We start from the raw sequence: 6,483 nt of genomic DNA on the forward strand, positions 1-6,483 counted from the left end.
ATGATTCCCCCCAGGGAATTCATCTCCTGGCTCTGGGGGATGATTCCCCCCAGGGAATTCATCTCCTGGCTCTGGGGGATGATTCCTCCTGCCAAAACCCCCAAGAGAGCCCGAACCACCTTCCCCATCCCATCTCCAGGTCCCCCAGTTCAACCTCCTTTCTTTCCTGCCCGGGTTTAAATAGAAAGATATCAAAATAAAAGATAATAATGGTTGAGAAAGATGAATAAGGGAGGGGGGGGGGGGGAAAAAAAAAAAAAACCCAACCCATCAGCACGGAGGAACTCTTGTCTAATTTCTCACCCACGCAGAGCACAACGATATCAGTGCCTTCAAACTCCTGGTTTGTAAAAAGCTTTCACGGCTTTATTAGCAGCTCCCCGAGCAGCTTGTCCTTTTAATAAAGGTCTGCCCAGGGGAGATTCCGTCGGGACGTGGTTTGAGCCGGGCAGAAAGGGCAGAAAGGGCACACGGAGGGAGAGCAGCAGCAGCAGCACGGTCAGCTGAGCCAGGGAGCCCTTTGTGGGGGGCAGGAAAAGGTTAAAAAAACACAGCCCCCGAAATGCAGGGAGGGAGGGAGAGAGGAACCTTGAAAAGGTTTAAAAAACACCCCCCAAAATTCAGGGAGGGAGAGAGAGGAGAGGGGAAGGGGAACCTCGAAAAGGTTAAAGAAATGCTGGGTGGGGGGGAGGGGGGGGGGGGGAGGGAGAGGGGAACCTCGAAAAGGTTAAAAAACACCCCCAAAATGCAGGAGGGAGGGAGAGAACCTCGAAAAGGTTAAAAAACACCCCCCGAAATTCAGGGAGGGAGGGAGAGGGGAGGGAGGGAGGGAGAGGGAGAGGGGAACCTCCTCTGTCGGGTGTCCTCGCCCTCCCCGTCAGCGCCGCCGGGGCTCTGGGCACGGAGGAGGCCCTTCAATTATCCAAACTGCTGCCCCTGACGGAATGAAAAGCTGCCGAGGATGACTCAGTGTTTAATGGACTGGCTGCTCCCCAAAGCGGGAGCGAGCGCGGCACAACCCGGCACCGCTCGGGAGCTCCGGGGGGAGGAGGGACCCGGCGGCCCCGGGTTTGATCTCGGGGTGAACCCCCGGGGGGGAAAAATCCTGCGGGCAGAACCTTCGGGTGCTGCGGTTCGACCCCTCCAGCCGGGCGGGGTGGGAGCAAAACTCGGGTTGTGCCGGGTTTGGAAACCCCCCCCAGGGTCACCGAGCTGCCCGGGCAGGGTCCTGGGGGGTTGGGTGGTTTCATGGAAACAGAGAAGCATGAGATCATAGAATTCTAGAATTCTAGAATCAGAGAATCATAAAATCATAGAAGTATAGAATTATAGAATCACAGAATCCCAGACTCAGCTGGGTTGGAAGGGACCTCTGAGATCATCCAGTCCAACCCTTGATCCAACCCCGCCGTGGTTCCCAGCCCATGGCACTGATGCCACATCCAGTCTGTCCTTAAACACCTCCAGGGATGGAGAATCCACCCCCTCCCTGGGCAGCCCATTCCAGTGGCTGAGCACCCTCTGCAAAGAAATTCTTCCCAATATCCAAATAAACCTCCCCTGGCACAGCTGAAGCCTGAGCCCTCTTGTCTTGCTGATGGGAAAAGAGCCCAACCCCCCCGGCTCCCCCCTCCTGTCAGGGAGTTGCAGAGAGTGAGGAGGTCTCCCCTGAGCCTCCTCTTCTCCAGGCTGAGCCCCCCCAGCTCCCTCAGCCTCTCCTCATGGGAATTGTGCTCCAGTCCCTTCCCCAGCCTCGTTGCTCTCCTCTGGACCTGCTCCAGCCCCTCAATGTCCTTCCTGAGCTGAGGGCCCAGAACTGGACACAGCACTCCAGGGGTGGCCTCCCCAGTGCTGAGTCCAGGGGCAGAATCACTTCCCTGGACCTGTTGGCCACACTGTTCCTGAGCCAGGCCAGGATCCATTGGCCTTCTTGGCCACCTGGGCACACTCTGGCTCCTGTTCAGCTTCCTGTCCATCCCAAATCCCAGCTCCCTTCCTGCCTGGCTGCTCTCCAGCCCCTCTGTCCCCGGGGGTTGTTGTGGCCGAAGTGCAGGACCCGGCCCTTGGCCTGGTTGAACCTCATCCCCTTGGGATCACCCAACTCTCCAACCCCTCCAGGTCCCTCTGCAGAGCCCTCCTGCCCTCCAGCTGACCCACACTCCCCCCCAGCTCGGTGTCAGAGCAGTTGGACCCGATTATCTCCCAGGTCTTTTCCCACCTAAAGGATTCCATGGGGATGAAACCGACCCCGGAGCTGCCCCACCAGCGAGAGAAAAAAAATTTGGACTTGTAAAAAGTCCAAATAAGGCCCCGCGGCGCCTCATTTGAATACAATTTACTGTTGCTAATGATGCTGACGGTTGTTTCTCCGAGCTGGGAAGTTATTTGGCCCCAAAAAGGGCTCCTGGACGCGTTTTCAGCCGAGCAATCTGTAACATCGGAGCTGATGGAAGCAATTTGCAACCCATTAGCAGAGATGGGCTGTGAAGATATTTCACACTCAGCCCCAGGTTGGGGTGGGGATGGAATTTTTCGCCCCTTCTTCTCCCTTGGAATTTTTGGCCCGGGTGGGGGATGGCAGAGGGGGCTGTGAAACCTCAGCATTTCGGGTGAGAGCCGGGCCGGGTTCAGAGCACGGGGCGAGCAGCGGACACCCAGCTTTGCCATGTGCCGCCCTGGCGACCTCTTAATTAAATATCCCACCTTAAAAACACAAATCCAGCCCCCGGATGGCAGGGCCAGTCACCCCCCGGTGCCCCGGGACAGGACGGGGGTGCCCAAACACCTCCAGCGCCCTCAGGGCTCGAGGGACCATCCTGAATTTAATCACCGTCCTGAATTAAATCTTCTGGACAGCGGCGGGTGCAGATAAAGCAGCAATTTGCGAGCCAGAATTTGCCTCCGTAGAGGGAGCAACAGCAGGGCACGATCCCAAAAAAACAGGGAAAAGCGTCTCTCGCCCAATCCTTGCAAACCCACCCTTGCCCTGGGGATGCTCTTCCCAGAAGCGGGACGGGAGCTGGTTTTGGTAACTCGGGGGGTGGAGCGGGGACAAAACGCTGCTGGGAAGGTGAGAAAGGAGCCCCAGGGCTCGGGTTTTCCCTGGGCCGAGCTCCCGAGGTGTTCCCAAGGCTCCCCCGGGTGCCCGCCTGTCTGCCGGAGCCCGCCGGGAGCCTCGGCGCTGCAGAACCTTCGCTTAATTACTTTTTTTTCGCTCTAATTGGATCCGAGGGGAGCCCCGGCTGCCGAACCCGTGCTGTGAGCACCCATTTTGTGCAGGAGGATTCACCCCCGGCCACAAACCCCGCATCCATCACCGGGGTCCCAACCCACCCCTCGGTCACCCCCCCCTTCAGTGTCCCGCTGTCCCCAATTATCACCCGGAGCTAATTGTCACCTCCTCACCCATCCCGCAGCCCTCGGGGCCGGTCCCGCCGCCTCTCCCGGCGGGAATTAACACAAACCCTCACGTGGTTTCCCCCAAAAAACAACGCGGAAATGCTGCCGGTCCCCACCCTCCACTCGACTCCGAGGATGCAGCTGCTTTTCTCCCGGGGAAAAAAATCCCAGGGAAGTTTCCTCCGGCCCCGCTCCCGCCTCCTCCCCGGAGCCTGCGGGAAAGAATCCCGGCGTTTTGGGACCCCAACAGCTCCCTGAGACCCCCAGGAAAAATGTTCTCCATCCCAGGTGGCTCAGGGATGCGGGAGAGCCCCTTCCCCGGGGTGGGAAGAGCGCTGGAAATCAAGGACTCACAAGAACATCCACAGGCGGGCCTGAAACCCCATCCCTGCCTGTGCCCGGCCCGGTGTGGATTTACCGGCAATAAAACCACTGCAGAGAGAGACTCCTCGGCTGGAAGAAGAGGAGAAGGAGGGGGGGAAAAAAACCCTTTCTAAATGTCCTTATCCCTTATCCCGGCAGCTCGTCCCTCTCCGGGCTCCTGGAGGGAGAGCTCCGGGCGAGGAGCGACTGCAGAGCGGGGTGGGAAGGGACGGGCAGAGCTGGTGCCAGCTGGAAACGCTCACTCTGCTCTCCTGACCTCGCTGCCACGTCCCCAAACACCGGCAGGGTGGTCCCTGTGCCCTGGGGGCGAGGGGGCTCAGGGGGTGGTGCCCATTTCCCATCTCTGTCCCCTCCCAGGATGTCCCAGAGAAGGTCCCGCTGCAAAATCCCGGATCCCGCTGCAAAATCCCGGATCCCACTGCAAAATCCCGGGTCCCGCTGCAAAATCCCGGGTCCCGCTGCAAAATCCCGGGTCCCACTGCAAAATCCCGGGTCCCGCTGCAAAATCCCGGGTCCCGCTGCAAAATCCCGGGTCCCGCTGCAGAATCCCGGGATCCTGCTCGGGCAGGGGAGAGGATGCTCCAGGAAAGGACCCAACCCAGCGCGCCCAAGCCACGGGGATTTGGGGACAGGGCACACGTGCCGTGCCCCAAACTGCCCGTGCTCTCGCTGGCCGCGGTTCAGGCAGGGACAAGAGCGCTGGGAAGGCGCCTCCGGGCAGGGACACAGCTCGTCGTGGCCCCCCTGGGGTCTGGCTGTCCCTTCCCGACCTCGGGAAGGACGTGAAGGACGCGTCCCTTTCCATGGGAGCGCAGCCGCCCCGCCGGGAGCGGTGGGCGGGCGCTGCCGGGGGGGCTGTGCCGGGGTCCGGGGCAGGGCGAGGAGGGCACCCCCTCCCCGGGGCACTCGCGGGGGGCAGCGGGAGGTGGGAGATGTGCTGGTCCCGTGGCCACCCCGAGCAGTGCTCACATGGCCACCTTGAGAAGGTTCCCCCATGGCCACCCCAGCAGTACCCCCGTGGCTACCTCGAGCAGTGCTCCCATGGCCACTCCAGCAGTGCCCCCACAGCCACCCCGAGCAGTGCCCCCATGGCCACCCGGAGTGGGTGCCCCCATGGCCACCCCAAGCATTGGGGCCCCCAGTGCCCCCATGGCCACCCCAAGCATTGGGGCCCCCAGTGCCCCCATGGCCACCCCGGGAAGATGCCCCCATGGCCACCCCAAGCAGGTGCCCCTTTGGCCACCCCGAGCAGTGCTGCCATGGCCACCCAAAGGAGTGCCCCTTGGCCACCCCAAGCAGTGCCCCCGTGGCCACCCCAAAGAGGTGCCCAGAAAGGGCTGGAAGGTGCCCCCCGATCCACCCCCCCAAAAAAAGGACCCACCCGAGGGGTGTTCCAGGGACCTGCCCCAGGGCCGGGGCCACCACGGGTGAAACCCCGAGGGCAGGAGAGGCCACGGCCGGGGACAGACGGGTCAGGGGCCGGGGGGGCCGGGGGGGCTCCGGCAGAGCCAGGAGGAGCTGGAGCATCCCCGGCATCACTGGGGGATGGGATGGGCACAGGCACAGACACAGACACACACACAGACACAGACACACACAGACACACACACACTTACACACACACAGACAGACATGCAGTCACACACACAGACACACAGATACACAGATACACAGATACACAGATACACACACAGACACACACAGACACATACAGACACACAGACACACACACACACACACACAGATACACACACTCACACAGACAGACACACACACGCAGAGACACACAGACGCATACAGACACACAGACACACACTCACAAACACACACACACACCCCACCCCCCACCCGCACACGGCAGCAGCACCAACAGCCCCCGCCAGCGCCTGCAATCGCTGGAGCGCCCCGCTCCTGCGCCTCTCCCTCCTCCTCCTCTCCCTCCTCCACCTCCTCCTTCCACCTCCTCCTCCTCCTCCTCCTCGCTGCCCACCGGCCTTGCGGCACCTCTGGGCGGCCTCGGGCCCCACGGGCGCGCACAGAGACAATGACTTCATGCGGATTATGCATCTGAAGGAATCACCGGCTCCCAGATAAGCCGGGGGGGGGGGAGGTATCCATGTGTTTGGCAGCGGAGCAGCCTCCCGCTCGCCTCCCTTCTCCTCCTCCTCCTCCTCTCCTCTCCTCGCACCCGGCAGCCTCCTCCTCCTCCTCCTCCTCCTCCTCCTCCTCCTCCTCCTCTCCGCCGATGGTCGCCCGCGGTCCCCCCGCGCGGTGCTGAGCGAGGCCCCGGCGCATCCCCCGCTCCCCCGCTTGCACCGAGAAGGTACCGCCGGGGCTATTTTTATTCAACCCCCCCCTCCCCATCATCACCCCTCCCCGCGCTTCTTTTCCGGTTCACCCGCCGCTGCCGGGCTCGGTGCCTCGGCACCCTCCGTGCCCGCACGTTCTTCTCCCGCTCCCGTTTTTTTTCTTTCCCCGGCGGCGGCGGCGGCGAGAGGCTCCATCATCATCATCCCCAGCCCCGGCTCCATCCTCCCCAGCCCCGGTTCCATCCTCATCATCCCCAACCCCGGCTCCATCATCCTCCCCATCCCCGGCTCCATCCTCCCCAGCCCCGGTTCCATCACCCTCAACCCCGGCTCCATACTCATCACCCCCAGCCCCGGCTCCATCCTCATCACCCCCAGCCCCAGCTCCATC

Source organism: Corapipo altera, unplaced genomic scaffold, assembly GCF_003945725.1.
Source record: "Corapipo altera isolate COAL_440 unplaced genomic scaffold, ASM394572v1 290, whole genome shotgun sequence".
Taxonomy (NCBI): Eukaryota; Metazoa; Chordata; class Aves; order Passeriformes; family Pipridae; genus Corapipo; species Corapipo altera.